This window comes from Melospiza georgiana, chromosome 9 (genome assembly GCF_028018845.1).
Source record: "Melospiza georgiana isolate bMelGeo1 chromosome 9, bMelGeo1.pri, whole genome shotgun sequence".
Lineage (NCBI taxonomy): Eukaryota > Metazoa > Chordata > Aves > Passeriformes > Passerellidae > Melospiza > Melospiza georgiana.
In genome coordinates, this window is record NC_080438.1 from 31,928,579 (window position 1) to 31,937,000 (window position 8,422).

At 43.8% G+C, this 8,422-nt stretch overlaps 1 long non-coding RNA gene across 4 annotated transcripts; it reads left to right on the forward strand.

Annotated features, from left to right (window-relative positions):
• Nucleotides 1-2,959: 2,959 nt before the first annotated feature.
• LOC131086975 (uncharacterized) lies at nucleotides 2,960-7,968 on the forward strand. 4 transcript variants are annotated; one of them, XR_009114812.1, is made up of 3 exons: nucleotides 2,960-4,320; nucleotides 4,429-4,828; nucleotides 5,665-7,968. It is a non-coding gene; the product is annotated as an uncharacterized LOC131086975 (long non-coding RNA). The 4 variants fall into 4 exon arrangements; XR_009114810.1 differs by having other exon boundaries at nucleotides 2,960-3,927; nucleotides 4,045-4,828; XR_009114811.1 differs by having other exon boundaries at nucleotides 2,960-3,702; nucleotides 3,852-4,828.
• The last annotated feature ends 454 nt before the right edge of the window (nucleotides 7,969-8,422 follow it).

Here is an 8,422-nt window from a genome sequence, read left to right on the forward strand (position 1 = left end):
ATTGTAAATGTAAAATAACATAAATTGATACAATATATAATACACGTAATACTGCATATATTTTATGAAAAATATTAGAGGAAATGGATATAAAATAGATATAAATACGGATGTGATATACCTATCTATTTATATCTATCATTTGTTGTATATTATGATAAATATAAATATAAAAAAAATTAGGTAGTTTAAAATAATGGATGGTTTTGGGTTTTTTTTGCCAAAGCAGGGGTTTTAGTGTAAAAATTACAAATACAAATAATATAAAGGTAGAAATATAAGTATAGAAATATATCATAAACACATTAAAGATTTATATAAAATTTAGAAATATAAGGAAAAATAAGTTGTAGCAGTAGATATGGTAAATAATTTAAAAAATAATTCCCGTATATTTTTGAATAAGGTGCATATTAAATATAGTTATTAATATAATGCATCAATATAAACTATAAATATATATAAAATATCAACAATCTATAAGAAGGAATAAAAGCTCTGTGTCACGTGCAGCAGTAGAAAATTTCAGGCTCCCAGGGAATAAATCGTTTTCTTTAAATCATTTTCGTTTTGGATTTTTTTTTTTTTACTCCCGGGTAGCCTGAAAGTTTCTACTGCTGCTTTTTTATTCTAAAGGTGGAAAGGTAAACCAAGATTAGAAATACAAGAAAGGCGAAGGGAAGGAAAGGGAAAGGAAAGGAATGGAAGCAGGAGAGGAAGAGGGAAGGGAAGTGGTGAAAAACAGAGTGAAAAAAGTAAAAAGAGTTGGAGGGAAAAAGAGAGGGCATCCGGGAGGAGCGGTGCTGCCTCAGGTGCTTCCCCGCCCTGGGGCGAAGGACCCGTTTGATGCCCAGGAGGGACTGCAGCTGCCGGTGGCGGGGGACGGAGCCGTGGCTGCCAGCCCGAGACTACAACTCCCGGCAGGCCCTGCTGCTGGCGCGGCGTGTGACGCAACGGCCGACGCGGCACACGAGTGGCTGGCGTGCCAGGCGGCGGCGCGGGGCTGTGCGCGGGCAGCTGCCGGCGCCTCTCCCGCGCGGGACGGCGACGCTGGAGGGGCGCAGCCTCCGTCTGGCCGCCCGCCCGGTGCTGAGCAGCGCGGAATGAGCGTCCGCCCGGTTCCTCGGCCTCCCTCAGCGGTGCCGGGGGCGGGGGCGCTGCCGCCCGCCGATGGCGGAGGGCGAGGCGGTGCTTTGCTGCCGCGGGCCGGGAGCTGCGGGAGCCGCCCCGGGCGAGCGGCGCCGGGCGCTCCCGCGGTCCCGGTGGGGCGGCCGCCCTCGGGCTGGCGGAGGCGCCGGAGGAGCCCCCGAGCTGCAGCCGTCTCCCTCGGGCTGCTGCCGGTGCTGCGGGCGGAGGCGGCTCCGCCCGTGTTGGGCGCTGCGAGCAGGGAGCGCTGCGGTATCGCCGGCATGACGGGGCTGCTGCCTGCGTTAGTGCTCGTGGCTCTTTGTGCCGTGACAGCGGATGGAGCGGCGCTGGGCGGTAAAGCCAGAGATGGCCGGGAGAATGCCCAGCGCAGGGAGCAGGCGGGCTGTATGCTTCGGATGGCACAGGTGCGAGCTGCAAAGTCACCCCCCCTTCCGCCCCTGCCCTCCCGAGCCCCAGGGAAAATGCTTTCCAGCATTGTCGAGCTTCTGAGAGACAAAACTTGTGATTTGACACTAGCATCCAGAAAAGGTTTCTGTCTCGATTAGCAAATGCCTAAATTGTTCTTGGTTACATCCCATGACCGGTTTTAGGCAGTGACTTCATACTGCTTTTAGGATTTTCTTGTACACTGGTGAGAAAATAGGCAGGTCTGATAGTGGTTTCACTTTTTTTCTACTTCACGTTCCATAAGATTCTTTTATCCAAGCGATTGTTTTAAAATTCTACTGTAAGCGTTTGTGGTTCACTTTTTTTTTCTTTGCAGCACCCGGGCCTTTTTTTTTTTCTCTAAATCGGGAGTAAATATAGCTGAGTAAAATTTCCTTGGTTATCTTCCTTCTTTTTAAACTTAATTGTTTTTATTAATAATTCTATTTGAATATGCAGAAAAAGTGGGTATGTCCTGTAATCTATGCCAGCTTTTTCTCGTTTACAGGGTACTCACAAAATATGTCTCCCTTAGTGTCCCACAGAAACATTCTGGGTGAAATCTGAATTAAGGTATGTGTTTTCAAATAAGTAATCAGTTTAGATATTTGCCTGTGTACCTTTTCCTGTAATTCAGAGCTTGTGTTCTGTGGGTTTTATGATAAACCTGTAAAACATGTAAGAATGGTTTTGCAAGTCTGAATCGTTGAAGGCAGCAATAAGTGGATTTAAAGCCTGTTCTTGAGCAGACAAAGGGGAAAAGTGTGACTCTGATGCTGAACTTGTCATTTTTCATTTGACTTGCCTTTAATTATTGAAGAAGAGAGAGAACTAGGAAAAGAAATAGAATTGATTATTGAGCACTCCTAAAAAGCTCACCATGATTCTGTGTAGAGCCAAAGTGAAGGATGATGGAACAGAGCTCTGTGCATTAGAAGGAAATAAACCTGATGTCCACACAGAGTCTTACTAATTTCTGTTTTTAAAATGCAAAATAAGTTTAGGAAGTGTTGGAAGTTAGTATTTTGGGAAAGAAATGGCAGTTCCACAAAACATTCCATTCCATTTAAGAGAGGCCCTTGGACTGATTCATGTTGTAACTGCTGTCACTGCAATCAGTTGGTGGTTCAGCCTTGAAACGTGCACTTGGCCTTCTATAAAGCACTGTTTTGTTTGCCTTTCAGTGCTATGAGTCTTGATAAATTGGAGAAGTGCCCAAGAGAAATTCATCATCCTGAGATACAAAAGGTAGGAAGTGACTTTTTTTGGTTTGGTTCTTTTTCTTTATTGTTTTCCGGAAATAGAAGTAATTAAGTATAGATACTACTGGTTTGTTTCTTCCAGTAGCTGATAATACTAATACCAACAATGATAATAATAAGAGTAAAGTAATACTACTTCAACTGTCTTTATTTATCCATTGGACTGGCCATTTTAAATCTAAACTTCTAAACACAAATCAAACCATCATCCTTGTAGAATCTTTAATAGGAGTGGGCTAAAGATCCTGGTTTTGCTTACAGGATTTATTGGTTCATGAAGAGCAAGAGGTAAGTACAAGCCTAACTACCCTCTAGCTCACAGACCTGCCCGGTGAATAGAGCTTTGTTTTTTTGATGGGCTTGTGATGACTTTGAAATCAATTGCTCATTCATTACAGTAAAAAAAAAAAAATTGTTTTGAACATGACAGCAAAAATAACTTTAAGCACAACTTAATAATAATAGATCACCAATTTTAGTTAATAATTTTATGCTGTACTCTTGGGTGAGGGAAGACTCGGACACTCAATATGAGATCAGCAAGCTATGTTTATTGCAGAGAGTATCAGACACTTATATAGCACATAATAAGCTTATGAATATTCTGTAAGCCAAGCGATCTATTGGTTAAACTATACCATCAACTCTTCCTCATTCCTTTGGGCCTACATTCCCTATTTCCCACGTCTCTCTGTCTACTTGTTATCCTACCCAGCTAGGCCCAGGCACACGCTATCTTGCAGGTGCAAAACTCAAAAATACCTGTGTTCGGTACTTTCCCAGCTCCTGGTCGACTAACGAGCGAATGTCTGCGTGACCTCTGTCATGGAGCCATTTCTCCACACTATACTATCAAAGTTTAAAGGTAAATTATTATATATTAGGAGATGGTATAAAGTGTATGTTGTAATGTGTAGGATATATACAAAGATACATACTTGAAAGTCCGTAGAGGAAACAAATTTTTATGCCTTCTGTTTGACTGTTTGTCATATATTTGGTTTTATTTCCCAGGGATCAGTGAATTTTAACTCTGGAGTCCTCTATGCTAAGGATGCTCAGCTTACAGATGATGAAATGTTCAGTAATGGTGAGTTTTTCACCTTCTCCTTCATTGTTTTGCTCATCTGAATAAAAAAAAAAAAGGCAAGATTAAAGAAAAAGCAATAGTTTTATTATTTTTACCCTGTTATGTCTGTTTCCTCAGTATTTGCTGGAGCTGTGCTTACCCAAGGTTTGGGTAAAACAAGCTTTGGGTTCCTTCTGTCTCACTGGGAGTTGCCCAATTCAGTTGCATCTGGTGAAATTCACCCTGAGACCTTATAGAACCAGCTCCAACTACGTGAGAGCCATTTGCAGTTCTCTCCAGACACCTGGAGAATGGGTGACGTTTCTGAGGATCCGGCGAGCGTGCTTCTGTCAAAACTCAGTTTGTGAAATTTCTGGGGAAAACCCTTCTGTGTCCTGAAGGGTTCAAACTCTGGTGAGGATCCAGTTATCAGGTGCTCACCTGGATGGTTCCAGCTGCCAAAGGTAACACTTGTACTCTTGCCCTGTAGTTTACATCTATTGTATTTTTGTTATTTTGCAGGATTTTTTGTCTTTGCAAAATATTGTGCATTTCACTCTTTGGAACCTCTCAGATGGTTCTTTGGTGCAGCACCACCCCATGGGACACTTGGCTGCTGTCCTGAAGGGGTTGGTCGCTAGAATTGTAAATCCTGGAGAGTTTGTAAGTCTTCTGTCCCCAGGGAGGTATCATGCTTCGTTTACTTTTGTTCTGTTGGTTAGGCGCTGCCTCTCGTTGCAAGTATGAATTTCAAACTGCCCTGTTCTTATTTTAACTTTTTTCCTGGTTCTCTCCGTCCGGCAGGGAAAGACTCTCGTATCCTTGTCCTCGGGCTCGGTGCTGTCCAAGAAGATACAGAGACTAAAAAAATCATATGAAGCAAAATATGACTGCAGGGAAAAGAAGCTGGAGAGAACAGAAGGTGATATTGTTATCCTTACCCTGTATTAGAGACATCCGCTGTGCTTTGATGCTGGCAGCTGCCAGGGGCTTGTTAGCTCTTTGTAGGCAGGTGTAGGTGTTCACTTGTAGTTTTTATCTCTGTTCAAGTCAATTCAAACTTTGCTAAGCTTACATTTGAAAATTACTCTCTAGAACAGTCCAGCATGACATGCTGGATGTCGTCTCCCAGAGGGACCCAAAACTGCCATAAATTTCACAGGGAGGGATGGGTGTAGAATACTAAAATCGTTCAAGGTTTTCATTTTTATAGGTATTGGCAAAGAAAATGAATTTATCTCTAAATTCATTTGGAAAGAAACCCTCTCTCTCTCCACTTATTTGTATACAGGAATGTAGGAAACTCTGACTAGAGATGGGTAATAGCTTTGAAAATAAAGACATAAGTTTTATCTAGGAATGAACCAATCAAGTGCCCTGAAAGCATGAGAACAGCTGCAGGGGCTGAAGGGAACAGAAAGGGTTCTATCTCATGAACAGAGGTACCTTTTCCTTACAGGTGCTTGTGCTGTAGTTTGGGTTCTGCTTCCTAACATTTCTAGTGTGACAGGGTTTACCATAGAGACAATCTGCCAGGAGGTAGCGCTTTGGGGGGTATGGCAGTCCTGGGTGTGTATTCTGAACTCCTTCAGAATGTTAGGTTTGGAGTATTTCTTATCTCAGGAAAACAGCAGTCTTTTGCATCTGCATATCAGCTGTTGAAATTTTGGGTTCAATTTCTTGAATCACAAATGTCATAGGATTCCTCCCAGATGGCAGCTGTCATGAAGTATGGCTCTTCTTGGTCTTGGGTTTCAGGGGCTGTTTCCAAAGTGACCTACAGACATTGGAATGAAATCATTATTTACTGTGTAAAAGAATCACTCTCCAAAGCATCAGCCAAGGTCTAAATGTGCCATTCTGCCTTTTAAAAGTACCAACATCACAGGATTTTTCTCAGATTAAAGCTTCCATGGAGTCGGACACCACAACATCGGATCTCTCAAGCCTGGCCCTTGAGAATTGTGTGCCTCCTGTGAACTGGTCTTGCCAGAAGGGCTTGCTGAGTTTTCCATTGTGTGGAAAAGAGATCCCATTTGCAGCCTGAAGCCTCATGTTTCCTGTAGGATTTCTACTCCTAGAATTGCACACTTTGAAGGATTTCTTATAGCAGAAGTTTTTTGGGAACTAGGACTCTGGTTGGATTTGGGTCTCTGGACTCTCAGGTGAAGTGACCTTGAGACACTAGGGCATGCAGATTTCCTTGCTGTTGAAAAGAGCTATTGTTCGCACCCAGGAGCCATGGTCTGAATGGGGGTGTCACCTCTTAAATTTGCAAATGTCACAGGATTTCTTCTAAATGAATGGTGCTAAGAACATAAGGTCTGGCTGGCTTTCGACTTAGAGGTGCCTCCTCTAAATTGGTCTTCAGACGCTAGGTTGGAAAGTGTTCCTACATATGCCAAATAGCCCTTGCTATGCAATTAATAAGCTTCAAATTACCATGGAGTTGCTGCCCCTGCAAAGATTTTGGCAGAGCCTGGTTGTGGTGCCCCACTCCACTCCACCACCCTTAGCAGGTCCTTATGGTTGCATGGGGAATCATTGTGGAGCATGCCAACCCAGCTCCATCCTGGGAACAGCACCTGTATTTTACCCTAAAATTTCTGTCCCATTATAGCTCCTGTTAGGATACAAATGTAACTTCTCGGTTTCCACTGATTTTACCCCCAGTCATCTTTCCATACAGACATTGCTCCACTCCCCAGAGGATTATTGTGAGCAGATGTGAGTTCTGCTGTCCCTTTGGACTGACAAAGACAGAGGTTTTGTCCCAAGTTGCTTTTGAACCTGTCCTGCACCTGTTACGAGTCCTCAGTCTCCTGCAATTTTGTGGGTCAGTCACATGTAAAACAGCACAGCTGGCTGGCATGCTTTGCTCATGAGGGGAGACAAGAGAAGAATCCCTCTGCTCACACCAGACCTGCAGCTGCCAAACCTCACCAAAGCACCTGAGGAGCCCCCAGGGACTGATGGTACAGAAGGGAGGTGATGGAGGACAGCACAGCAGGCAGCCTGCCCTCCATCTGGGTGTGAAGAAGGCAGGGCTGGGAACTGTAAGCAACATCCCAGCAGGTCTGGCTGATGGTGCCACCCTGAGGGCTTCCCCTGCCTTTGGGCAGTCCCAGCTGCTGCAGCTCACTTGACAGACTCATTGTCTATACTGTGCTTGGCTGCACTGGAGATGATGAAGCCGAGGACAGCAATGGTTGCCTTCACATCCCCTGACTGCAGATGGGAAGGAGGGCGAGCTCTGTCACCTTGGGAAGGCGTCTGCAGAGTCACTGCTGCCCGTCTCTGGAGCGTGGCTCCATTGGGGGACCGTGGTAAGGACAGCAGTGCTCACTTAACTGTGCACCTGAGGACAGCTTCAGGATCTTGTCATACTGTGGGAGAGCAGAGCTTCACAGTAAACACCAGCTAACACACTGACTGCCAGTGTTAACACTAACAGTTCTTACCTAAATATTAATACTAGTAACACTTACTATGCGTATTATTAATCCTAGTAGAGGCTGGTAGCGTTCTTTAGGCTGAGGCTTGCATGAAGAATACAAAATTAATTAACGTTGCTGATTATGCTATTGTGTTGAAATACTTGGCCTCCACTGCGGTAGCCCCACGCTTACCTCGATGGCCTGCCCCAGCAGGTCCCAAAACACCTGGATGCAGATCAGCTTAAGCTTCACTGATGTGATAAACAGAGTTCACTCTTTATAATTTTTAAAATTTTAATAAAGGATAAAAGGACAAAATAATCCAGCACTGGGATGCTTTTAGCACACAGCCAAAGAGCACAGAGGTAGCTTAAAAACATGTTCACTATATACTGTTACATTGCTGAGGTTACAGGCATATTCATTAACTTACACATTATTCAAACATTCCTTTGACTTTTTGATGTTCCAGGAACTCTCTTGTTTGGTTTTAACCTCTGACTTGTCTGCAGAACGTTCTGTAAATTAGGTCTACATATTTTATTTCTTCCTGTAGTTTTATCCTGTTGCTTCACACTCCCTGATAACACTGGTAAGAGTCGATAAATCCTTCCTGGATGCTTAAGCTCTTTTTGTGTCACTATTATCTTATCACTTGGTAGGGGCAGTCTGCAGTTATAAGAAGCAGAATAATTGCTTTACACCATTTTCTGAGTAAGTTACATAGAAGTATTTTAGTTTCTATTTTAACATTTTGCTAAAGCCTACCATATATTTATCATGCTACTATTCATATGAAATATACAGTGCATACATAAACTGGCATATTACACTATACAAAGCAGTTCAAAGTAAGAATAAGTTTTACCACATCAAAATACTTGTAATGCAAAAAGCTAATCTATGAATGTGAAAGCCAGTATTGTTTTATCATCTATAACATCCGACGACGAGGGTGAGCAGCGGGCCCGCAGCAGGCGGAGGGCGGGCAGGGGGACGCGGGCACTTAACTTTGGCCAGGGTGCTGATCTCGGCCAGTCGGGGCAGGCCAAGTCCCCGCAGAAGCGCTGCACGCCCTC